The following is a 24,875-nucleotide window of genomic DNA, read 5'->3' as shown; positions in this document are numbered from 1 at the left end:
ACCATTACACTGTATGTTCTGATGCAAAGCCGTTAGAGCACAGCTATAAGTCTTTTTTACTCGCCGAGCCGCAGCTCCAGCCTCTGTCTCTGAAAACACAGTTGACGGCTGACAGGGTAGCACCTCCACGTCTTTGAGCATCTGCAGCTTCTGTGCGTTTGTCAGAAATGCTGTGGGCTTTAATTCTCCGGAGTCTTAACAAAACAAACAAATTGTCTCTGGGGATTTCACCTCTGCAGGCAAGTGTTGAAAAAAAACATTTTTAAAACTTTCTGTGACTCTTCTGACTATTTATTTCTTTACCTGCTGAATGAATGACACTACAGAAACATGACAAGAAAGAGCTGTTGCTGTGGTGCATTAGCAAGAGCATGTTTAAACCATCAGCCATCATAGGTAAGGGTCTGCAGGTGTTGAGTACAACTGACCAGACGGATGGGGACTGCTGACTGAAGATCAGCGTGACTATAACTTTCTATTTATTGAAAATGCCCACTTGAGCAGATTGATGACTTGTGCTTCAAATGAAAGTCTCGTCTCCCATGATCTTCAATTCAATATTTTACCGAGATGTAAATTAAATTATGATTTAAAGATTCAGTTGCAAAGTGTGAAGAGTTGTTCAAAAACGCTGTCAGTGTTAACACTCTGAACCAACTGAACGATGAACAACACGATCAGAAATATATCTGGTTGTTTGCTCGACAAATCCACTAAACCTTAAAGATCTGTTTCACTTGCCAGTAAGGGTCATGTTTGTATGGGTTATGTTTTATGCAGAGGAACATTGTTGACATTTTGAAAAATCCTCTTATTTGCTTTCTTGCAGAGAATTTATATAAGAGGAACGATACCACTGTCATGTCTGTACAGTAAATATGAAGCTACAGGCAGCAGCTAGTTAGCTTAGCTTACGACAAAGACAGGAAACAGGAGGAAAAAGTAGCCTGTCCAACAGTCATAAAATCCGACAGCTCAAAAGCTCTTTAAACCATGTCATATCTTGTTTGTTTAATCTACAAAGACCATAGTGTAAAAATGACATGTTTTGACATGACGTGCAAAGTGTTCTGGTTGCTGTGAGGTTGACGGCCCACCGCTTCAGGAAGTGATTCTTTAAAAGAACATGATTAAAAGATCATTTTCAAGATGTAAAAGATACGTCTGAAACCAACTCGAGTCTGTTCATTTCAGTCTTTTTTTAAAGGCCATTCATATTTTCCAAAGAGAATCTGGAATGCACAACAGACAAAGTTAAGACCCAGATTTGTAAGCACAGACTTCTGATAATGCTCTCTCCACATTATTGTGGTCATGTAAGTATATGTATGATTGTAGGCTGGACTTTTCAGTGTCTTTGCAGTAATCCCGCTGGCTAGCTGCTGCGGCTCTGTTGTGGAGCTCGGACCGCGGCATTGGGTTTCGCTGGCGGGTCTTTTGACCGGGCTCACAGGGGATGAGTGGAGATCCTGAGCGCTGCAGAGGCACTTATGAAGGACGCACATTGTTGCCAGCCCTGGGGAGAAAACTGAGCAGTCTGGCAACACAGGCGGAATTTCCTACTGTGATGTTATCTCACACAAGACATTTAGCTTCAGCCAAATGAAGGAGAGGGAGAGAAAGAGGCAGGGAGGGAGGAGGGAGGGGGGCAGAGGGAGAGATGGAGGAGGGAGACAGAAAGAGAAAGAAAGAGGAAATTAGTGTGGGAGGGTAGAGGGTGCGTACCTTTCAATCCACCTGGTTTAACACACATTTTCAGTATGCAGAGAAAAACCTGAGTGTGGTACCTGCTTCTGTTGTGTTGTCGTGTGTTCCTCTGTGAGATGGCAGCATCAGTCTGAAAATATTCAGACAGGGCAAGAAGCTGAGAAACATTTACCACATCACGCAAGCACAGAGACAATCAGAAAGTTTAGGAAATTAAAGGACACACATTTAATGTGCTGTAAGTTGAGCTGAGCCCAAATGCTCACATTTAGAAAGCTAACAGAAGTAAACTCTTTCATTTGTTAACATAAATTGTTAATTCATAGACTCACATTAATAATTCTGCTTGACTAATAACTATTTTGTTGTGCCGTTTTTGCAGCTCCACTGTCATCAATGTGTGAAGGTGTGTAGTAGCTAGTCTAGTAACAACAGATCAGTGAGCCAATCAGAAGAGAGGAGGCCCTGAGCCTCTCTTCTGATTAGATGACTGTTTTCTGAGTGATCAAGTAAAAACACAGTAGTAAATACTCAGAGAAACCAAATTCTGCAAAGTTGGGATGGTGGGTCCAGGAGGGCGGGGCTTGGGGCATGGCTGTGGATGGTGACTGCTTTGTTGTGACCTCACAAAGTTCCAAATGTGCTCAGTTTCTGAATACAGGCTGTGTGCATTTCTCTGTGGACTGAGGCCTTGATACTTTCACAGTATTAATATAGAACCTAGACCTGCTTTATAATCAAAAAATACATGGAAATATTACTTTTATAATATGGAAGCTTTAAGGTAGAATAGTGCTGTGCAAGTGATTTCCATTTACCATGAGTTTATGGGACTTGTCAGTATCATGCTACTACTGTCTGTGCGCCTGAGACACTACATTGGTGTGTCACCAAATGTTGTAAGAATAGGGTAAATATAGACTTTAAGCATTTCGACCTGCCTCACTGTGAGCAGAATTTGAACCTAAGCAGGGAGTCCCTATTGGCTCTTCGAGCCCAACGCCCTAACATCACAGTGCCATGTGATAAAGAGAAAGAGCCACCTGCCTCCTCAGAGATCAAATGTTTTTAGTAGCAGAAAGCAACTTAACAAGGTTGAACAAATGTCATTTGTTTCTTTGTCTCATTTGAGAGCTAAAACCAAGTTCAGACTGTCCACGACATGACAGCTTTCACTGTATTTTGTGAAAACAAGAGCAGCCAAAGCTCATAGTCAACAGGGAGAGCTGCAAAAGGGTCCACTGGAGCATCAAACCTGTGTGACCTTTGAACTGGTATTAAAGAGAGAACAATGCCTTAGTCTTATGACCTTTGTACAGTACCATTTTATCAGGTGAGCCAATTGGCTGAAAGTACAGTTTGAATCTTGTACACTGGAAAAGAAAACCTGTCGAATGTCTCTTCGTTTAATTATTATTCAAATAAATATTGGTGATGAAAGACTAAAGCTGCATATATGTATGCAAGCAGCCGAAAGCAGCGTTAATATAACTTTCACCGACCTTACATTAACATATTTTTGCAATCTGGTTTGAATCACAAGTGATAAAATGTTGGAACCTGCACTGAGGCAACAGCATGTGTCTGGAGGTGTAAACTACAATAAACCCACATTTATGAGGCCATTTTTGTTTCCTGCACTCTGACAGTCAATCACAGAAAGCGTAAATTGTTTTTGTCAGCCAAGATGTCAGGTGACACACTAAAATATATTATCAGCTATCACTATCAATACTGTTATTATCATTCTTATTATAACATTTCTTCTTTTTTTTTATCCTTACAGACATTTGTGTAGAACAACTCAAGTTTTAACTGATGGCTTTTTGAGCTCAACCAGGAGAGATTTTGTAGCACAGGATTTAAAAGATAAAGGGAGAAAAAAAATCCTCATAAAGGACTTAATAAAAATTCCTCAGGATTCAAATATAATCTGTCTTATCTCTCTGATTGAGCTGTGACAGGACCTAATAATAAATTGTCTGGACTGCTTGGACTGCAGAAAACGCTGGGCAGACTGGTAAATGTTTTACACAGATTGTAAAGGTGGGCACTCTCAGTGAAGCTGATCTGCAGACTGGGATTTAAAGATTTAAAATGCTGGATAATGATTACCAAAGGGCAATCTGTCCTGAACTACTTCACACCTTCACTGCAGCTTTAAATGAGGTGGTTTTTTTTTTTGAAATTCTGTATTCATCATTTCCCACATGCAGAAAATCAAATCTGTAACACTTGACTGTTGTTTTAAAAAAAAAAAATTGATTTGTTGTTGAATTTTTTTCCTCCCTCATAAGAGTTGGTGTCAATCAAGCTGTTGAGCATCTTTTTAACATCAACTTTTGAAAAGAAACTACTTCACAAAGTGTTTACCGTGCTGCTGTTGTGAGGAGACTCCTGGAGCCAAAGCGACACCGACTGACATGTGAGTGACAGTAACATTTTGTCATGTGGAGGCCGACTGCATCTGTCGTTTAGAGGACATCACTTTCAGTCAGAGTAAAACTTGATCCTCAGTCTGGCTCCAGGCCTTTTTTAAATTTTTTTTATTTTTTGCTGCTCTTACATCCTCATGAAGCTGATTTTTGAAAATGTATCACAGATTTTAATGGTTCACCTGTACAGGACCAGACACTTCACAGACAGTAAAAACATTAAAAGTAATCGCAGCTACAATTCAACTGAAAAAGTCATCACAACCATAAAACAATTCTGCACCAAAGCCTCCCTCCCGCACAAACCCACTCAACGGTAATGCTCTGGATAATGATTACCAACCTGTAATCATTTATCACGCACACGTTGTTAATGTTTTCTCATGGTGTTTACTACACTACACGGGGCTGACTGTAGCAGGAGTCAAAGACAGAAGGAGATGAGAGTATTGAGAGTCAATATGAAAAACAACAACCTCCTGACAACAAACAGAAATGAGGGAAATATGCATTAGTTTAATCTAAAGAATAATCAGGTACATTTGCATAAAGGGAAATGGTTTGTCACAGGAAAAGATAATAACAGTGTTTTGGAGCAGACATTTTGACTTGTCACATACAAATCTAACTAATGACTAGAATTACCGCCACTCACTCAGACTACTTTCAGGTTACATCCGTGTTTATATAAATTAACCATTCCTGTGAGATTTTGTATAACTTCTGTGGCTAAAAAGTATTTTCTGGTCACTGTGACCTTAACCTTTGACCTTTGACCATCAAAGTCTAATCAGTTTGTCCTTGAGTCCAAGTGAACGTTTGTACCAAATTTGAAGAGAGATTCTCATGCGAAAGCAGCAGTTTATGTTGTTTCTATTATCCATGCGAGCGTTCGACAAAGTTAACCACGTTGTTATTTTTGTAATCATGACAACCGAGACGGTCTAATGTTGAGGAAGTGGAGACATGACCGTTATTATAGTAACCATGGTGACGAAGGTTGGTACGCTTCTCTCACTACAGTCTGCACGTTTATTATTGTAACCATGTCAACCAAAGTAAGCAAATAGGGGCGCTATTTCAGGAGACACTCCCACGGGTCGTAGCAGAGGGCTGAGAAACACGACCTGTGTGGTCGTTCAGGTTGGAGGACATGCAGTGAAAAAGCATCATAACTGGTGTTCGCCTACAAAGATGGAGACAAACTAAATGAAAATAGTAAATAATATCTCCTATAATGATGATGATGATTGTGCGTTGTTGTCGTATTAGTTGTAGACCTAATTCACAGCAATGAGAAAGCTAGTTATTTTTATATTAATGGAAAGACGTACAGTATCAGTGCTTTCAAACTGTTCACTCTCCAAAGAAGAGCAGGCTATAGTCATCCTTCCAGCTGCACACATGAACTCCAGCCTGAGGGTTTGAGATGGAAGCTGCTGTTGGAAGTTCACTGGTTTGAATCAGAATATGTGAGTGGAGTGTAGTAGCAACTTCTGATCCCTGATCAAAGCGCTCTCTCTTTCTATTTAAACTCCACTTTCTAATTTCTACTTTGTGATTATTATTACATCTCTGATAAACTTATTTTAATACAGTGGAAAACAATTTGGTTAAAGCTAACTGATGCTAATACACTGCAGCACGTACAGAGCTTTATATTTGCAACTAGGAGCAAGAAAAAAAAAAAAACGATGGATTCTCTAACATGGCAGCATCTGCCTCCAGACTGTAACCCCTGTGTACTCTGGTTTGAGGTACTGCAGCAGCATGAAAGAAAAAGTAAAGACCCGTTAGCACCTGCTACATTTTTCAGAGGGGAAGAAAGTAAAATCCTCTCAAATATAAAGACCGTTCAGCCTACTGGTGAAATTAAACTGAGAAATAAGATTGCAATTTACTAATTTAAATGTTAATGTTTTCTGTGCGTAAAAAGTTGCTGGTTCATGTACAGGATGTTTTGAGTCATGTTCCTCCTCAAACACCAGAATTTAATTTTGCTTTTAAAAGGGCCACTTCAGAGATTCAATACTACACTTTCATAAAGTCAGGAAACTTGCAAGAGACGGATAAAAAAAAAAAAATACATGAATGGTTAATTATTTATAAGTCCCATAATTCAACTTGATGGTGGGTCAGGGTTATTTTCTCAGACTTGACAAATCTCTTCTAGAGCCACAGGAATTGTTAGACAATTGTCTGAGTCCTACTCCCCATTACAACTGTGTAAGGTGGTGTGGTAGGACCCAATTGCAGCACAACCAAACAGGTGAATAGCTGGTAAAGACTTCTATTAATGAACCAGCAGAGATATTGCACACAGGTGGGTATTGGGGATAGAGGAAGGGGGCAGGGGCCGGAAATGCCATGTTGACGAGCAGGTGAGTGGAGCGGGTTGGGGATGCTCACACACACAGGGACGAGTTGGTGGGACGGCAACGGTGGCGTTAGGGAGCAGGCTGGAGACGTAGACGAGGGTGCATGAGGATCAGAACCAGGTGAGCAGTCAGCGGGGCAGACGAACCAGGAAGGAGCAGGCAGGCGGGTAATCGGAGTCAGATGAGGATCGGGAAACCAGCAGGGAAGCACTCATGTTGCGATGTCAGAGCTGGAGAACGCCAAACAGCCACAGGGACAGGCAGACGGGGACCAGGAGGAGATGAGGCAGGATGGTCAGGGACGAGCAGAATCGCTACAGGGAAGTCAGTCTGGAGCTGAACGCTGGAAAGTCTTGCATGACACTAAGAACAATCTGGCAAAGCGCGAGTGAACCGGGGATGCATATATACTGGCCTGATTGGAGATGGGGTGCAGCTGGGGGCAACAGGTGAGGACAGTGAGGCTGATGAGGAGGTGTGGCAGAGTGGAGAGTGAGACAGAGGCATAGTGACAAACTGACCTTGATGTGTAAAATCTGTGAAGTGCCCCTTTAATTAAAAATTTTACAGGACAACACACACACACACACACACACACACACACACACACACACACAATGAAGCATTAGCCACCATAAGTCAGTCAGTAGTTACGTAGAGAATAGTTTAAAAATCCAGTCAAAGCATAACTAAAGGTAAAAAGGCATTTCACCTAATGTAGGTAGCTGCGATTTGTTACTTGACTTGCTTTTGACATCTTCTGAGCTGCTCCCAGATCTCAATGTGAGCAGCTGAATGAGTGAAATCAAGGAAATGAAAAAAAAAAAAAAGAAGCACGAGGGATTAGCAAACTTTTCCTGGATAAATAAGGGAAGGTTTGAAAAGCAACTCCAGGAAATCTGTGCCGCTTTGTGAAACATCAACGTTTGACATATGACCTGTCAATCTAAGTCACAGTTGGACCTGATTAAGCTGATGAAACCAACAGAGAGCCACTTGAAACTGACAAAGACACTTTCCACTTTGTAGGTGTCAGAGGTTGTTGTTCCAGCAGCAACAGGCTGACAGTCATATGAAGGGAGACGTTAAAGGCAGCTCCAAAAATAAACCATCTGAGCAGGTCTTTGATACTCGCTCTTAAAAAAAAGAAAAAAAAAAGAAAAAAAAGAACTTGTACTGTAAAAAAAGTTCACTTGTTCTGAGAGTTTTAATATATCTAGTTCACTTGTTTCCAGTACAAATGAACTTGAAAATAATGTGTTGCTTCTTGTGGCGTCATCTTGAGACCCGAGCAGTGATATTTTTCAAATTAATTTTACTTGATTATTATGAGAGCATCAATTTGATTAAATGAATTCCATTCTCTGCGTACACCTCCGTATAGCAACATGTCATTAGCAAAATTTGGTGAATGAAACACACAGGCAACATACACAAAACAATCTACTATCAATCACTAACTCACTTCAAAAACACATTAGGACATTGATTTAAATTGCATGATATGTCAGCCTGTCCAACTCCATTATTCCATAGCAACAACAGTATTTGAGGTAAAATGATCAATTATCAATTAATGAAAGCATACCCACTGCTGTCAACAAAGATGGAAAAACCAGTGCTTAACTTTATATTTTCCCGTATAAAGGTTAAAAAGAAATAGTTACCATTGTTACCATTTGCGTGACTTCACATCACTGCAAGTCAGGCACCAGGAAAATGTGTCACCTGTACAGTGATAAAATAGTTTTAGCACTGAGCTTCAGATGGGTGACAAATTAAAGGGAAAACCAACATGAAGTTTCTTACTAAGGTGTTGGGCCACCACTGTAGACTGTATATAAAGATGGAAATAGCCTCCGTGATGTCTCCCATAGGTTCCTGAGGAGCAGTTTTGCTCCGCCGTCACCATCCTGGCACCGCCTGACTCCACCTTACTGGAGCTGAGACTTGCATAACATAACTTTAAGACTTAATAAAATGTAAATGGGTTAATTAAAAATTCACCCCCGTACAGTTGTCATGAAGGAGGAAATTAGCTAGAGACCAAAACTGTTGTATGTTTAATGTTTATTTCTGCTGTAAAGTTGGGCATTTTAACATGGGAGTCTATGGGGATTGACTCACTTTTGGCGTCCAGCTGCAAGTGGCCATTTGAGGAACTTTTTTTGGCACTTCCTTGATAGCTTCATTTTTCAGCCCTGGAGGTTGCCGCTTAGCCATCATGAGCCAACAGAACAGCTTCAGTGCTTCTTGGCATTGATTCTCCAAGTCTCTGAACTCTATATTTCAAAACACCCCAGATCACTTGGCACCAAATTTTATATATATATATTTGTGTTAAAAAACTCAGAAAAATTAAAAAATTTCCATCATAATTACCACTTGGAACTTGTCGTAATTAGCTGAAAGGCTAAAGGAAACATTAGCTCAGTCTTTAACCTGGTCAGTTATTGTATTTGCAGCCATTAGCATTAGCAGCTAATTGGTGCAGCCATTGGAAGGACAACTAGTTGGCAAAGAATTAGTAGCTGTGTTTTAGTATGTTCATCTTGTGCAATTGAAATAGTTTGGCATTTCTGGGGAAAAGGGGGCTTTAAAACTCATTGCAGCAGCACAGTAAATTACTTCTCATAACGTTGGTGAAACAGTTATTTTAGCTTAGACCCTGCTGCAGCATTCATTGTCATTTGAATGGATAATTGTTGCTGTGCGTTTGTGTGAAGAGGCCCGGTCCTGGTCGACTTAGCCGTGTGACACGCGATAGGGTCCAAATCCAAAGTGGAATGGCTGCAGGCTTCAACCTGCGCTTAAGAGGGTCACTGCCGAACAAAGGGGGTTCAGTCACTAGCTGAGAGGCCGCACTCACTGAAAGGAGCATGGGGCCAAGCCAGTGTGTGAGTGCATGTTTGTGTCTGTGTGTGTGTGTGTGTGAGAGAGAGAGAGAGAGTGAGCGTGTTGCAGGTTGGAGTTTCAATTCAACAAACTATTCTAGAAGAGAAACGTGTCTCATTTGTCTTAAATGCCATGTCTCTTTTACTCAAGTCTTTTCCTCATGTCCTAGATCTTCCATCATAAATCACAATTAAAGGAGTGAGGAAAGAAGGAATCCAGGGAACATGTATTTGGCCAGTTACCTCTAAGGCTGCATGACAACATGACAAAGAAAATAAATCAAATCTAAAAAGTGGGAAAAACAAGAAAAATTGTAGTGGTGATACACTTTCAATGCAGCCACACTTCCATCCAATGTGACATCTGGAGCAAACAGTAGATGCACCATACAGACAAAGGAATAAGTCTAAAGCCTTTTTCAGACACGGAATACATGATATTTCTGGCTTCATCTATCTGTTAAAATATAGATAGATATACAAAATATATAATGTTACTATATAATATTACTATATTATATATAAGATAGATAAAAGATGTATTAAATTTACAATAATATTCCTTATGGCTTTTTTTCAGACGTTTACAGAATGTAGTGTGACTGAGAGAGAGAGAAAAAGAGAGAGAGAACAGCAGTGAGTTAAAAAAAAGCTATGATAGATGTTTCACGGGTTACATTACTGATTGATTATAAATGTACTTGGATGGTTTTGGAGACTAACGCATCAAATGATGTGTAGCATGTCACCTTAACTGTTGTGAAGCAACTTCACAAAAAAAAAAATTCGTACAACTGTAAACTAGTCGCCAGGTGGACTCACTGCCCTGTTCACACCTGGCTTTAACATCCATCACCAGGGTAAATAATTGCACTGTCCACAGTTTTGTAATGAAATAAGGTTTTAAATATTTGAAACAGTGAAATATTTTTGGTTCATTATGAAACTGGCAGGACTAATCAGACTGGTTAGTTAGTAGCTGGTCCTTCAGTGTGGCCCAGGATGCATTTGCCTTCACACTGCTAAAACAGTGTGAAGCCGACCACTTCCTAATATGGTCTGAATGATCGGCTCTCAAATGCATTCACACCTGTACTAAGAGCTGGCCTGTGATGACACTGAAATGCTCTGTTTTTCACTTTATCTATCAGGACCCTAATTCTCTGTAATTGCTCCGCCTACAAAAGCCTCCTCCTTCGAGCCGGAGTTGAACCAGCGACCTAAGGATGTCAGCACTGCTCTCCTCTCCTACAGTCCTCCGCTCTACCAACTGAGCTATCGAAGGTATATAAATCTGTTTGTGTACTGCCGAAAAAGAAACTTTATTGTTAAAGATGCTAGAAATCATGTACAGAAACAGAAATTTCAGCCTTTCTATTGGACAGTTATTCTGTGTAACACCTATAAAAGCCTCCTCCTTCGAGCCGGAGTTGAACCAGCGACCTAAGGATGTCAGCACTGCTCTGCTCTCCTACAGTCCTCCGCTCTACCAACTGAGCTATCGAAGGTATATCAACCTGTTTGTGTACTGCCAAAAAATAAACTTTATTGTTAAAGATGACCGCAACAATATATATTGTGTAATCATAAAGTTGTAAATATGAACATCTCTACAAATTCTTTATGCATATTTAGCCAAATACACAATCAAGCCACATATCTGCAATAATGTAAAATCAGGCAACATCATCAACCTGCAGCTGGACTAGTCATTATTAACATGGTTGATTCTTCCAAACACCTCACTGGCACTGTGGAAATGTTCTGTATGGGGCACGCATCAGCATGTTGTAGGTTGGACAGATCTAGGTACACCTATAAAAGCCTCCTCCTTCGAGCCGGAGTTGAACCAGCGACCTAAGGATGTCAGCACTGCTCTGCTCTCCTACAGTCCTCCGCTCTACCAACTGAGCTATCGAAGGTGTAAAAATCTGTTTGTGTGCTGCCGGAAAATAAACTTTATTGTTAAAGATGACCGCAACAATATGTGTTGTGTAATCATAAAGTTGTAAACATGAACATCTCTACAAATTCTTGATGCTTAATCAGCAATATACATGATCAAGCTATAGATCTGTAGTAATGTCATACCAGCTGTTATTATCACCCTGCAGCTGGACTAGAAAGGCTGAAATTTCAGTTTCTGGACATGATTTACAAAGAGCTGACTGCCACCGTAGAAATTCTCTGTATGAGGGATGTATCAGCTTGTTTTTACTTTATCTACTGGACAGTTATTCTCTGTAACACCTATAAAAGCCTTCTCCTTCGAGCCGGAGTTGAACCAGCGACCTAAGGATGTCAGCACTGCTCTGTTCTCCTACAGTCCTCCGCTCTACCAACTGAGCTATCGAAGGTATAGGAATCTAGTTGTGTACTGCCGAAAAACAAACTTTATTGTTAAAGATGAACGCAACAATATATGTTGTGTAATCATAAAGTTGTAAACATGAACATCTCTACAAATTCTTGATGCATATTTAGCCAAATACACATCAAGCCACATATCTGCAATAATGTCAAATCAGGCAACATCATCAACCTGCAGCTGGACTAGTCATTATTAACATGGTTGATTCTTCCAAACACCTCACTGGCACTGTGGAAATGCTCTGTATGGGGAACGCATCAGCATGTTGTAGGTTGGACAGATCTAGGTACACCTACAAAAGGCTCCTCCTTCGAGCCGGAGTTGAACCAGCGACCTAAGGATGTCAGCACTGCTCTGCTCTCCTACAGTCCTCCGCTCTACCAACTGAGCTATCGAAGGTATATAAATCTGTTCGTGTACTGCCGAAAAAGAAACTTTATTGTTAAAGATGCTAGAAATCATGTGGAGAAACAGAAATTTCAGCCTTTCTACTGGACAGTTATTCTCTGTAACACCTATAAAAGCCGCCGCCTTCGAGCCGGAGTTGAACCAGCGACCTAAGGATGTCAGCATCACTCTGCTCTCCTACAGTCCTCCGCTCTACCAACTGAGCTATCGAAGGGGTGTGTATATCATGTTGTGTAACAGTAAAATTGTAAGCATAAACATTAGCATTTAGCGAAATATACGATAATGCCATGGATCTGTGATAACCTGATACCAGCCGTTATTACCAAGCTGCAGCTGTAGTAGTAAGGCCCAAGCTTCAGTTGGTGACATTATTTACAGAGAGCTGACTGCCACAATGAAAATGCTCAGTATGGGGGATACACCAGCTTGCTTTTAATTTGTCTACTGGACAGTTATTCTACACCTACAAAAGCTTCACAGTGTGAAGCCGACCACTTCCTAATATGGTCTGAATGATCGGCTCTCAAATGCATTCACACCTGTACTAAGAGCTGGCCTGTGATGGATGTTAATACCAGGTCTGACTGGTATTAACATCTGACACTGAAATGCTCTGTTTTTCACTTTATCTATCAGGACCCTAATTCTCTGTAACTGCTCCGCCTACAAAAGCCTCCTCCTTCGAGCCGGAGTTGAACCAGCGACCTAAGGATGTCAGCACTGCTCTGCTCTCCTACAGTCCTCCGCTCTACCAACTGAGCTATCGAAGGAACAGGCAGGATTATATATAACGACAATATTGGAAGCATAGACATCTCTTGTGTGGCTCAAACCACCTCCACTGAAATCATTTCTGCTCTTAAGAAATAGCTGTTGTAATGCTAAATATTGGTGTGTGTGTGTGTGTGTGTGTGTGTGTGGGGAAGCCAAACGTTGACATTGTCGGAGTCTACATTTTCACAGGTTAAATTCTTGCCAAAAGACAAACATTGTCCAGTTAGGTTTTTCCAAACAGTTTTAAAATGTAATGCAGCTCTTTCTATCCACAAGTGCATCTTGAGAAAATCAATGCAGACGTCTTAAAAAGCCTTTTATTTTTATTATTTACTCTGTTTTTGTGTGTATGTGTGTATGTGTGTGTGTGTATGTGTGTGTGTGGTGTGTGTGTGTGTGTGTGTGTGTGTGTGTGTGTGTGGGGGGGGTCACACCTGCCTCCTCTCCTGCTGGTTGGGCATTGTGCTGCAAACTGAATTCAACCAAGAATGCAGCATTTCTCCAGAGAACTGATTGACGTTTAGTCTTTTATTGGGTCAGTGACATCTGTTATCGTAGATATTCCTCGTCTGCGAACATCATACAGAGGCTCAACTTTCGCAATAAACCTCCCCTTTCCATGCGAACGTTTCAAAATCCCCAGACATGACTGCTCACAACAATATCTGTACTCTTCTAGAGGAATAACACAGTAAATGTTCCCATACAGTCAAGAGCCTTTTTTCTTTCTTTTTTCTTTTTTATTGAGGTTCTCTCTAAATCCAAGCTCTTGTAGTCCCTGTTAATATTGCTTCCCACACAGTTTCAGCAGAAAGGCCCCTCGAATGGAGGAATATCTCACCTCTCGAAAGCGAACGTGAAGTGCCAGACCTGCCAGACACACAGCCACTGCCCCGGCTTTTCACTCCGCCTGGCACGCATCATTCAATGTCAGGCCATTTCCCACGCCAAATAGGCTTAGAGCAATATAAAAAAAAGAGAAGAAAAGAAGAAAGTCCTGTCAAGTTTTTCCACTTGGTTTTGTTCTCTTTTTCTGCCTCTGTGTTTTTTCACCTCAGTATCTATTTGTCCCCTTTTCTTTTCTCCTATCCTCCTCCTCCTCCTCCTCCACCTTCCCTCCCTTCTCCTCCTCCTAAGCACGTCTAACATGTCATTCTTCGTCTTTTGTACCTACAGGCCTTTTTCCCTATTGAACTCCCCACCCTCTCCACTCCTTTGGCTCTCCCTTTCCCTCTCAGGGGCCTAATTATGAGCCGGCATTAAATAAAAACATTTATATTTCTCCAAAAAAAGGCTTCTCTCTCTGTGCTTTCTCTGGACAATGAGGGCTTGTGATTCTCCCCTCCCTCCTGCTCCCTCTTTCTGTCTCTTTCTCCTCTGAGTGGCCATTCACTGGGGGTCTCTGTCTCTCTTTGTGATTGGCTCGCTCTAGGACTCCTAGGGGGCAGTAATTGTGTCTCATTAAGTCTTACAGTAGTCGTGAGGGGAGTGTAGCGGGGTGGGAAGTGAGGGGGAGTTCGCCGCACAAGGCCCCACAATTAGAAATCCCAGAGAGCTTGAATGGGAGCCCTAATCAGGCCACAATGGCTGGGGCTCCCTGCCATTTAGGCCAAAAAGGAAGTGTTGCCATTGTCCAAACACACACACACACACACACACATGCAGAGACACACACACACACACACACGCACACACACCAGGAATGCATGCAGCACAGCGGGGATGGATGTACTTGTGTGGTGGCGTCATCCCAGAGGCCAATTTGGAAAGACTGCGGGGGGGGGGGGTAAGAGAGCTTTTCACCGCCTCAGTCCTCAGTCACGACACACACATTCATGCTCTCAGAAAGTGGTGCGCACACACACACACACACACACAGATGATGCAGGCACACGCACACACACATATACACTCTTCCATCCATATTGAAGCTGAAAGGAGTCTCATTAGTGATGTTCAGGACGAGCTGGGAGTTTGCTCTCTGTTTGCTCATTTGTCGCCCTGTGATTCCTCCCGCTGCACACCGGAGTTTTCTCAATTTTTGTGTGAAAAACATTTTTCCGCGAGAAGCATCTTTCAGCGGGGTAATAAAATCAGCATGCTGTGTTGTGGCGGATACATAAATAACCCATGCACATCGTCTCTGTGGAAATTCAGTAAATTTCAGCGTCTGTGAAATAAAAAAAAAAAAACAAAAACAAGAAAAAATAAAAAAACATACAAATAATGATATTCCACCACCATCTGTCTCTAAAAGGGAAATGCATTGGAAAGTGAAAACTTTGCAAAGCCTTCCTGTTTTTTTTATCTCATAATAGGAGCAGAAAGTGGGTCTCTTTTGCTCCGTTTATCTGTGTAGCGTTCCCAGGAGAAACAGTGGCTACCCCTCCTTATCTTTGTTACCGCCGAGTGCTGCAGTGGATTATGAAGTGGATTATGCAAATGCCTCACAATATATTCATATTAACAAAGGTTGAGGTTCATGCGCCCGTGCCCGGAATTTATGAATACGCAAATAATAAAAAAAAAAAAAAAAAAAAAAAACGAATTGGCTGGAATGTGTTATCATTTAATGAAAATGAACTTGCCTCACAGTATTGTGCCGTGTTTTGGCTCATTTGTTAATTTGTTGAATTAGCTGCATCTGTAAAATGGAGTGATATCCAATTTAGCCCATTGTTACATTTATTTTTGGGGTGTTTTAGTGTCACTCAATAACTGATATGCCTGTAGGTTTTTATATATGTACAATTGTGTGGATTTTTTTTTTTACTCTATTGTGTCATGGAAGAATGGATTCTCTGTTGCATTGTTGTTGTTGGAGGTTGTTGGATATTGATCCAAATGTGGAATCCTCTACAGCTCATTGTTTTTAACATTCAACCAACTGCTCAGATCAAAGTAATATGTGCCTTTATTTTTTTTTGGAGTGCTTTTGTTGGTGCAAAATCTTGACAAGCTGAAAAAAAAAAACCTTCATCCACTCAGTGCTGACCAGCAGAAGCCACATGTACTGGGCGGCTCTTTCCCTTTAGAAAAAAAAAAAAAAAAATTGAAGGTCATACAACAACTAAGCTGTTTTACATTCACAGCATATGCAAACTAAATTTGCAGCTCATCTTCTATATGAACTTGGTCTAGAAATATTAACAGCCCTGATTTAGTGATTTGCAGGTCAAAACATGTTGAGATGTCAAGGTTAAAATTGGGCTAAATGTGTTTGAAAAGGGAATTTTATTCACTTGTTTAGGTTATAGATGACTGTGTGTGCTGGAGCCATATTAGAGAGGAAGAGCTTTTGAATTCAAATAAGAAAATAATGTAGATACAGTATTTTACATTCAAGTTTGATTTATGTTAATATGAGTTATGAAGTATTGGCATTAATTCAAGAAAATTGGTCATGAGGTCCCTTAAACAGAATATGGTTGATTGATGATTTGATTACCTGAGACTTACCTGTGTAGGTGCTGATTACGTAACGTGATCCTGCTGTGTTCCTTCTGCTCTGGCAGTTGATTAGTAGGTCTTGGATTTGCTGGCTGTGTCAGGTCAGATGATGGAGAGCATCAGTTTTGCCAACCGTGCATATGAATTAGTTTAGTCGTCATCCTGTTTTGGATATCATTGTTTTACTTGGAAAGTCAACTGGAGTATATTATTAAATAAATGTCGTTTCAGTTATTGAAAATATTATGTCTCCTTGCATCCTTTATATGTGTGTGTGTTGGTTACTCCACCTTGCCTCCGGTGGTTAAAAATCATTTTAATTCATTAGCCACTACACTGTGATTTCAATGTTTAAATGACTAAATGGATGAGTTTTATCTCGTAACAGAACATGTTTCAAGTTGAGATAAATAATTATAACATGTAACTGTAATATGTAACATGAAATTTTCAAGATAAATATTCACTTGGAAAGGGGTTTTGGAAACCTTTAATTTCTCTTGATACAAAAGCATCAAAAGCTGCTAGGTAGTGATGAATGAAACATGATTAGTGGCCACAATTTCATCACAGATTATACCTTATGATGCAATTTAAAAAAGATTACAGTTATTAAAGTTATGATTCATCTGAGGTTCTTTGCCTCAACTCATAAGCGTGTTTAAGAAAAACCAACAGTGATATAAAGAGCAATATGGCATAAAATAGAGATATGATATACATAATATACTGTATAGGTTGTTGAATACAACAAATGATCATATAATATGAAGTCATCTGTAGGTGGGACGCAAAGCACTTAATAACAGCTCTGACATCTTTAAAGATAAAGGTTACGGGTTAAAGTCACAAGTTCAAACCTGCAGACTGGCTGGGAGGCTGGGTGTGGACAGTCATCAGGAAACACTATCTCCTCTTTCAGCAGTGTCTGTTGCAGTGTCCTTCAGCAAGGCATTCCAATGTCAGCCAAGCAAGACAGAAAAAAAAGTTAAAGCCGCATACTGTATCTTTACATGGGGCAACAAGAAGTAGCTACTCAATCTCCTGTACTTACAATGAATCGAATGACTATGCGTAATGTGTAAAGGGTTTCCTGTTGTAATGAACTCATAGAGAGTCAAGCCCCCACCCAAATTGTACACTACTTACTCAGCACCGCAGAACAGACACAAGGTTGGAGACTTAGCAGATGAACATTGTGGAGCAGTTAGTGGCAAAAGAGCCAGATTTTCCCTTGGACAATTAGCGAAGACCATAACAGCGAAAGGGAGAGTAAACACATTACTTACATTAAGTTCATCAGAAATGTAAATTCTAGTACCTCAGTCTCCTGCTGGATGTGTAAATAGGCAACTAGCTGCTAGCAAACTGACCCTAAAATGTCAGTTACACAGAAAAGTTTTCAAACATTGGCTAGCATTAGCCACCATAAACTACAGACCAAGGCTACGTCCACACTTAGATTTAAAACCAATGACTTTTGCTACGTTTACTCCTGGTGTCCGCACTACTCCAAAGTTTTTTGGCGCCTCTAAAACAGAGACTTTTGGAAAGGCTGCTGAACCTGGTTTAGTTTGAAAACTCTGCGGTTGGTCTGTGGTGTGGTCTTACCAGCCCTGACTACCAGTGGTGAATGCAATATAGATAATGAAAGAAGTGCTACTGACCTTGTTGTCTTTGCTATCAGCTGTTATGCACTTAAATTCTGCAATGTTTTTTTTTTTTTTTTTTATTGCTCATGGATTCAACTTTTAATTTGTGGAATGGAAGAGTGCGTTATTTGCTCTTTAAAAAGTTTTGTGGTTTGTGCTGAAACCTTGTGTGCTCAGCCTGTTTCACATTCTGTTACACTTTGGGCACTTTACTGGCACTCCCATTCAGAGCATGGTGAAATCAGGGAGAGTCTGCATGCTCTAATCTGCTGCCAAGGTGTGTAAAGTTTGTTTGTACTTAATCACAGGTGATGCTTTGAGCAGGCAGCAAGTCCTCAAGTTTGTATTTGAATCCACACCTGTTGCTGCTGAGATCTCTCTGTGTGCGTTTCCGTCCTTTTCTTCGGTCTTATCTGAGCAACGTTCACTGACTTAGCAGATGAAAGTTCACCATCTAGGATGCTTCAGCAGGTTATTTGGCTACTTAAGAACACACACTGACCTTCCAAATGTTACTTCATCTGCACTCTCTGTGGTCATCAGTGTTTTCTGTTTTCTCACAGGGTCACTATCGGTGCCAGTCCCACTGTATCATTTTCCATGCTGGGAACGATTTGCCTTCAAATTTCATGACCTCATGCCAGATTACATTACAGCTCTGTGTGTTCATGTGAGCTGGAGCTGAATGGCTGACCAGCTGAACCAGTATGACTGGGAACGCTGTGCATTGGAGGAGGGTGGGGGCGTAAATGAGTTTCATCTCCGCAACGGGGAGAGCGCTCTTTGGGTGGCAGCGGCAGGGACGAATGTAGTGGCTAATTGGTGTTATCAGCATTTTAAACACAATTAATGACAGTTCCTTCTCTTCTTCCTCTTACCTAATTGTAGGTGATAATTATTGTTTGGGAACTAATTTACACAAATAATTAACAGATTTATGCTGACAAATAGGCCTACTTGATTCTTTGCAAATCCCTGCACCATTGTATTGTTAATTGGGCCGAATGTAAGCAGATACTCTGACGTGCCCCCCCACCCCCCCCCCCCCTCCTCACAGCTCCTCACTGAATACAGTCCTAAGCCTCTGAATAAACAGCCTCAACCTCAGGAGGTATGTTCCTGCTAAAGAGAGTTTTGCATTGTTAGCCCAGTTAAGTGAAGTTAAAATAAAGGGATGAACAGTTTGTTGATTGGAGCCCTTACGACAAAGCTAACAGTCCCACACTGACCATTTGAATAAAAACAGTTTTAAACTCAGTTAAAGAATGTAAAGCAAATGGAAATATATTTTATATACCATTTTATAAACCAACAGTTTTTGCACAAAAACTTTAAACATGTATTTTAAAAAAAAAAAAAAAAAACTATGAATGAATGAATTTTCTGTATTCTCTCATCTGTGCTCTTTTGTAATAATAATATGTTTAATGAGGATTATTTGCCTTATTTTATGGAATATCCTTTATCCGGCACTATATTCTAACTTTTTCCCAACAGTGAAATTTGAAGCTTCAATAGTTATTTTTGCATCGCCACATCAGTTAAGGGATGTTAACAAAATAATTGATAAATATATGTTTATTGGAAAATTTACAATAAAGCTAACAATCTTATACTGAGCAGTTGGATATACTCAACACTTACTTTTATTTACATTTACAACATTTAATTTTTGTCGGCTATTTGCTCTGCAGGGCGTGCACACACATTTCATTATAGCCAGTAAATGTGGGAAAAAAAATATCAGCACACTCTTGACTATGCATCCTACTTACACCTATTTCCCCTAATTTAAACTTTTGAAATTAATAAGTTGATGACCTGCATTAAAAATATCCTCAAATCTCACCTACACAGTAAAAAGTGCAATTCATAGAACATTTAGTTTAGGATGATAGAATCTAAAATAAAAACAAACATACCACCACAAATAAAGGATATATAATAATAATAATTTTAAGCACAGTGTCAGACAGTATTTTGTAGCACCAGAATCATTTTGATTAAACAAATCTTACCTATACATTTTCTTTACCCCATTATCAGATTTTTGTTTGATACTACCAAACTTCTGCAGATTACAGTGTTTAACTTATTTTGTAAAAGGGGATTTTTTTTTCCTTACATCTGCAGCACAAATAGCCAGACGCTTCCACATTCTCCTGAGCTAATCACATAGTGCTTCTGACCGTGCACAACACTATGACATCGGAGACTGTGCCACATTTCCACCAAGCAGATTCCCTAGTCACAATAAAGGCATGAATCATGCTTGTGATGGCTATTTGTAAGGGGTTTCCCACCCTACCACAAAACAGGGGGGCTTAGCAGAGAGGCAGCGTGTTCTCAGTCATTGTCTCTGGGCCGGGACCACCCGTTCCCCCTCGCTGTCTCACTGTCAGTCAAACAATACAATGCTACAACTCCTATTTGCCCTCCCCCCTCAACCACACCAACCTATTTACTAGGCCAGCCCCTCCCTGCTCCCACCACCCACACTCCGGACACAAGGAGTGGTGACATGGTGTTTTTTTAGTGGTGAATGTGGACTATTAGTCAACAGCTGGGCCACGATTCATTCAGAGGGTAAGTCAAGTCAAGTCAAGACACGGTGGCTTTGCATAAGCATGTTGCAACACAGGGCAAAGGACATGAATATACAACGGCAGAACAAGCCTGTATTTTCTGCTTTAACAGAAGTGTACATTTTAATGACATATAAGCAGCATGAGATAATCACTCTCCGCTTAAGTATCCTAAAAATATCAGCTTTTTTTGTCATGTTTAACAGGAGAGACAGGACGGACAGGCAAAAACTCTGTTGTTCGTGAAGTTGAAGTTTTGCAAGTTGATTTTAATCTCTTAAAATTCAGTTTCCCCTGATAGTTCCCATTTATTTAAAGGTTTGTTTTTAGTGAATAAATTGCTCAGTAAATAAATCATATAACTTCAAACACACACATACATTTAAACACAAACATTCATACATTCACACACAAAATTCAATCTGACGTATCTGACGTATTTTCATTTAAATGATCATATGTTATGCATGCATGTGTATGACCTGAGTGACCTGAGTGGCATTTTGTGGCATGGATAACACAAAATGCTGGAAACATTCAACACATACACACAATACATATTCACCATAGAAACAAGCAGTCAGGTAGGTTTCATGTGAGAAAGACCTGTATATCCAAGAGATGAATTTGTATATAAATATATAATCTACCTTTCTCAGCTCATTTTAAAAAAGGAAAACCCCACAATCAAACTGTTCTGCCTGACTTAATCTAGGCAGCAGTTGAAGCAAGTGCGGCATCTCGCTGCACAGCGTGATTATTGATGTGTAGTGTACACAGAAATGTGCTCTGCCAACACCTTCGATAGCTCAGTTGGTAGAGCGGAGGACTGTAGGAGAGCATTGCTGAAATCCTTAGGTCGCTGGTTCGACTCCGGCTCGAAGGAAGAGTGTTTTGTAGGTGGAGCTCTTACGGAGAATAACTGTCCAATAATTAAAATAAACTCATTCATCCCTCATACAGAACATTTCCACAGTGCCAGTGACTTCAACAATTACCATGTAAATAATGTCCGCAACCGAAACATTAGCCTGGCTTGTCCTCTGCAGGTTGATGATATTGCCTGGTATGAGCTGACAGCTACTCACAGCTATCAAGCTTGATCATGTATTTGGCCAAATACGTATAAAAATTTGTAGAGATGTTTTGTGCTTCCAATTTTACTGTTACATGATATATATTGTTACTGTCATCTTTAACAATAAGGTTTATTGTTCAGGCTATTGCTGCCTTGCCCCCTTGTGTTCCTTCGATAGCTCAGTTGGTAGAGCGGAGGACTGTAGGAGTACAATGCTGACATCCTTAGGTCGCTGGTTCAATTCCGGCTCGAAGGAGGAACTTTTTGTGGGTAGCTGTTAAAGAGGTTGTCGTGCATATACATCTTAACTTTAATCTAAACCTTATAATGAGGGGACTTTCTTTTTTTCTCCATAAGGAAGACAAGTCCCCATAATGTGAATGTGCAAACAGTCCCCACAACAGCGTAATACCAACACAGACACACACAAACACACACACACACACACACACACACACACACACACACACACAAACACAGACACACAAACATGCACTCTAACCTTTATTGTGACAGAGCATTTCCATAGTGCCAGTGAAGTTGTTGCAATTACACATGTGAACATTGTCCTCAACTGAAACTGGATCCTGACCAGTACATCTGCAGGTTGATGATATTGGCTAATATGAGGCAAAAAGAATTTGCAGAGCAGGAAACTGCAGCTACAAATGTTTTAATTCACAGCATTGTATGTATATTTTACCTTTGTTTGGCACAACTTAAGTTAAATAGATTTCTGTTGTATGAGTTTTTTAAATCGTGTTTACTCTTCCACTTTTACTGTTGATGATATTGTTAGTGTCTTAACCTTTAAAAATAAAATGTAAAATAGAAAAAAAAAATATATATATAAATCCTCTAGTGCTGATCCTTCGATAGCTCAGTTGGTAGAGCGGAGGACTGTAGGAGAGCAAAATAGTGCTGAAATCCTTAGGTCGCTGGTTCGACTCCGGCTCGAAGGAGGAGGCTTTTGAATGTGTGTCCAACAAATGAAATTACAGTTCATCTTGTAATGGGATCACACCAGCTGTGACATGCACCACGTTGACGTTCGGGAGACGATGTGAGTGTCTGCGTCATCGTTTGCAAAGGTCTGCCGGTCCAGACTACAATGCTACCCAGGTGTTTTAGGGGTCTCCATATTACTGTGGATGTAGCCTAAACTGATGCACTCCCTGGTAACCAACCACCTTACATTGCAACAATGCATTTAAATTAGATGGGTCATTTTCTGTGCTTCACTGTCTGTTTCATAAATTTTTCCATTTAGTAATTTGAATATGGATGCACAAAACCCTACATTGTTTTCTAACAGAATAAAACCAAACTGTCACAGTCATCTCGGGCTGCAGCTGTGGATTTGCATCAATCAATATGAAATCAGTATTCAGAAAGAGCAACAGAAAGGGTTAGTGAGAGCAAGAGTGAGGTACCACAACATGGCCTTGTGGGTCCCTGGGGGGCCTTCTCTAGGTTTTTGGCCGTCGTTTCATCCAATCAGAAGTGAGCCTGACTTTGTAGACTGACGTCTCTGTGTAGGCTCAGGCATGAGCCGGCGTAAATAGTGCCTGCGGCCATGCTGACCGGTAGTCAGGCAGGAGTCAATATGGCTCCAGGCTAAAGCATCTGGGCAGACAGCTAGCTAGGTAGCCGTGCCTACATTTTGCATTACATGTTAGGAATTAAACTGATGTTCTTTTTCCAGAGCAACTTAATAATGAGTGACACAGAACCTGAATCCCAGATCATTCACTGGACATGCAATAAAAGAGTCCAAGGACGCAGTCCAAGCAGCAAGCTATAAATAATCATGGATGACAGATAAATGCCACAACAGGAAACAGGAGCTGAGGTAGAAAGATCTGCATGAAGCTAACATTAATTTTGTGTGACTGGACTTGGCCTCACTTACTTGACAAACTCACCAAGGAAATAATCGTCCTGACAGTGACCTGGCATGCAGAACTACCGTGCATAGAAGTATTTATTTGGCATATCTTCTGATTGACAAGGCAGTAAATGTTTTGTCATGTTGTTATTTAACAGTGAGCACCTGTTGGCGAGCAGTTGGATATCTGTGTCTCTGCTGGGAATTTGTGCTGTAACCTCTTTCAGTTTACCAGTGCTGGATATCTGTCTGTGCAGCAGGAAGAAGCTGACATTATATTCTCATCACCTGTACTCTAATTTGGTGGGTGAAGCAGGGACACTTCCACTTCCCCATCCATCATAAACATATCCCAAACTTTATATGGTGTAATCTTGTAAAATAAAGCACCAAAAGGACTGAACACTTCTCCCAGTGAGGATTTGCAGGTTTAAAGACATAGATGAACTTAAGTTAGTTCATTACTTAACCTAAACCAAATTTAGCCCTCTTTTACCTAGATGGACATAGTTTGACATCAGTGGCGGCTGCTGGTCTTATAAGGAGCGGAAGCTCATTTTCGGCCTACATCATAAAATGCGTCCGTTTATTTAAATGTAAATTCGTCACCCTAATTCTCTGTAACTGCTACGCCTACAAAAGGCTCCTCCTTCGAGCCGGAGTTGAACCAGCGACCTAAGGATGTCAGCACTGCTCTGCTCTCCTACAGTCCTCCGCTCTACCAACTGAGCTATCGAAGGTATATAAATCTGTTTGTATACTGCCGAAAAAGAAACGTTATTGTTAAAGATGCGAGAAATCATGTACAGAAACAGAAATTTCAGCCTTTCTACTGGACAGTTATTCTCTGTAACACCTATAAAAGCCTCTTCCTTCGAGCCGGAGTTGAACCAGCGACCTAAGGATGTCAGCACTGCTCTCCTACAGTCCTCCGCTCTACCAACTGAGCTATCGAAGGCATATAAATCCGTTTGTGTACTGCCAAAAAAACATCTTTATTGTTAAAGATGCTAGAAATCGTGTCCAGACACAGAAATTTCAGCCTTTCTATTGGACAGTTATTCTGTGTAACACCTATAAAAGCCTCCTCCTTCGAGCCGGAGTTGAACCAGCGACCTAAGGATGTCAGCATCACTCTACTCTCCTACAGTCCTCCGCTCTACCAACTGAGCTATCGAAGGTATATAAATATGTTCGTGTACTGCCGAAAAAAAAACTTTATTGTTAAAGATGACAGCAAAAATATATATTG

At 40.6% G+C, this 24,875-nt stretch overlaps 1 long non-coding RNA gene and 13 other non-coding genes across 14 annotated transcripts; 3 read left to right on the top strand and 11 right to left on the bottom strand.

The window, feature by feature from the left end:
* Nucleotides 1-10,606: 10,606 nt before the first annotated feature.
* trnay-gua (transfer RNA tyrosine (anticodon GUA)) lies at nucleotides 10,607-10,699 on the bottom strand. The gene is made up of 2 exons: nucleotides 10,663-10,699; nucleotides 10,607-10,642 (listed from the first exon to the last, which is right to left on the bottom strand). It is a non-coding gene; the product is annotated as a tRNA-Tyr (tRNA).
* Nucleotides 10,700-10,829: 130 nt separating this feature from the next.
* trnay-gua (transfer RNA tyrosine (anticodon GUA)) lies at nucleotides 10,830-10,922 on the bottom strand. Its single transcript has 2 exons — nucleotides 10,886-10,922; nucleotides 10,830-10,865 (listed from the first exon to the last, which is right to left on the bottom strand). It is a non-coding gene; the product is annotated as a tRNA-Tyr (tRNA).
* Nucleotides 10,923-11,243: 321 nt separating this feature from the next.
* trnay-gua (transfer RNA tyrosine (anticodon GUA)) lies at nucleotides 11,244-11,336 on the bottom strand. The gene is made up of 2 exons: nucleotides 11,300-11,336; nucleotides 11,244-11,279 (listed from the first exon to the last, which is right to left on the bottom strand). It is a non-coding gene; the product is annotated as a tRNA-Tyr (tRNA).
* Nucleotides 11,337-11,678: 342 nt separating this feature from the next.
* On the bottom strand, nucleotides 11,679-11,771 carry trnay-gua (transfer RNA tyrosine (anticodon GUA)). Its single transcript has 2 exons — nucleotides 11,735-11,771; nucleotides 11,679-11,714 (listed from the first exon to the last, which is right to left on the bottom strand). It is a non-coding gene; the product is annotated as a tRNA-Tyr (tRNA).
* Nucleotides 11,772-12,091: 320 nt separating this feature from the next.
* trnay-gua (transfer RNA tyrosine (anticodon GUA)) lies at nucleotides 12,092-12,184 on the bottom strand. Its single transcript has 2 exons — nucleotides 12,148-12,184; nucleotides 12,092-12,127 (listed from the first exon to the last, which is right to left on the bottom strand). It is a non-coding gene; the product is annotated as a tRNA-Tyr (tRNA).
* Nucleotides 12,185-12,314: 130 nt separating this feature from the next.
* trnay-gua (transfer RNA tyrosine (anticodon GUA)) lies at nucleotides 12,315-12,407 on the bottom strand. The gene is made up of 2 exons: nucleotides 12,371-12,407; nucleotides 12,315-12,350 (listed from the first exon to the last, which is right to left on the bottom strand). It is a non-coding gene; the product is annotated as a tRNA-Tyr (tRNA).
* A 466-nt stretch (nucleotides 12,408-12,873) lies between these two features.
* Nucleotides 12,874-12,966, bottom strand: trnay-gua (transfer RNA tyrosine (anticodon GUA)). The gene is made up of 2 exons: nucleotides 12,930-12,966; nucleotides 12,874-12,909 (listed from the first exon to the last, which is right to left on the bottom strand). It is a non-coding gene; the product is annotated as a tRNA-Tyr (tRNA).
* A 2,631-nt stretch (nucleotides 12,967-15,597) lies between these two features.
* Nucleotides 15,598-17,616, bottom strand: LOC130179397 (uncharacterized). Its single transcript, XR_008829288.1, has 3 exons — nucleotides 17,281-17,616; nucleotides 16,430-16,582; nucleotides 15,598-15,999 (listed from the first exon to the last, which is right to left on the bottom strand). It is a non-coding gene; the product is annotated as an uncharacterized LOC130179397 (long non-coding RNA).
* A 3,839-nt stretch (nucleotides 17,617-21,455) lies between these two features.
* Nucleotides 21,456-21,543, top strand: trnay-gua (transfer RNA tyrosine (anticodon GUA)). Its single transcript is given in 2 exon segments — nucleotides 21,456-21,492; nucleotides 21,508-21,543. It is a non-coding gene; the product is annotated as a tRNA-Tyr (tRNA).
* Nucleotides 21,544-21,903: 360 nt separating this feature from the next.
* On the top strand, nucleotides 21,904-21,991 carry trnay-gua (transfer RNA tyrosine (anticodon GUA)). The gene is given in 2 exon segments: nucleotides 21,904-21,940; nucleotides 21,956-21,991. It is a non-coding gene; the product is annotated as a tRNA-Tyr (tRNA).
* A 613-nt stretch (nucleotides 21,992-22,604) lies between these two features.
* Nucleotides 22,605-22,697, top strand: trnay-gua (transfer RNA tyrosine (anticodon GUA)). Its single transcript has 2 exons — nucleotides 22,605-22,641; nucleotides 22,662-22,697. It is a non-coding gene; the product is annotated as a tRNA-Tyr (tRNA).
* A 1,573-nt stretch (nucleotides 22,698-24,270) lies between these two features.
* trnay-gua (transfer RNA tyrosine (anticodon GUA)) lies at nucleotides 24,271-24,363 on the bottom strand. The gene is made up of 2 exons: nucleotides 24,327-24,363; nucleotides 24,271-24,306 (listed from the first exon to the last, which is right to left on the bottom strand). It is a non-coding gene; the product is annotated as a tRNA-Tyr (tRNA).
* Nucleotides 24,364-24,493: 130 nt separating this feature from the next.
* On the bottom strand, nucleotides 24,494-24,581 carry trnay-gua (transfer RNA tyrosine (anticodon GUA)). Its single transcript is given in 2 exon segments — nucleotides 24,494-24,529; nucleotides 24,545-24,581. It is a non-coding gene; the product is annotated as a tRNA-Tyr (tRNA).
* Nucleotides 24,582-24,711: 130 nt separating this feature from the next.
* On the bottom strand, nucleotides 24,712-24,804 carry trnay-gua (transfer RNA tyrosine (anticodon GUA)). The gene is made up of 2 exons: nucleotides 24,768-24,804; nucleotides 24,712-24,747 (listed from the first exon to the last, which is right to left on the bottom strand). It is a non-coding gene; the product is annotated as a tRNA-Tyr (tRNA).
* Nucleotides 24,805-24,875: the final 71 nt, after the last annotated feature.

Source organism: Seriola aureovittata, chromosome 12 (assembly GCF_021018895.1).
Source record: "Seriola aureovittata isolate HTS-2021-v1 ecotype China chromosome 12, ASM2101889v1, whole genome shotgun sequence".
Lineage (NCBI taxonomy): Eukaryota > Metazoa > Chordata > Actinopteri > Carangiformes > Carangidae > Seriola > Seriola aureovittata.
This window is presented reverse-complemented; position numbering and strand designations above follow the sequence as displayed.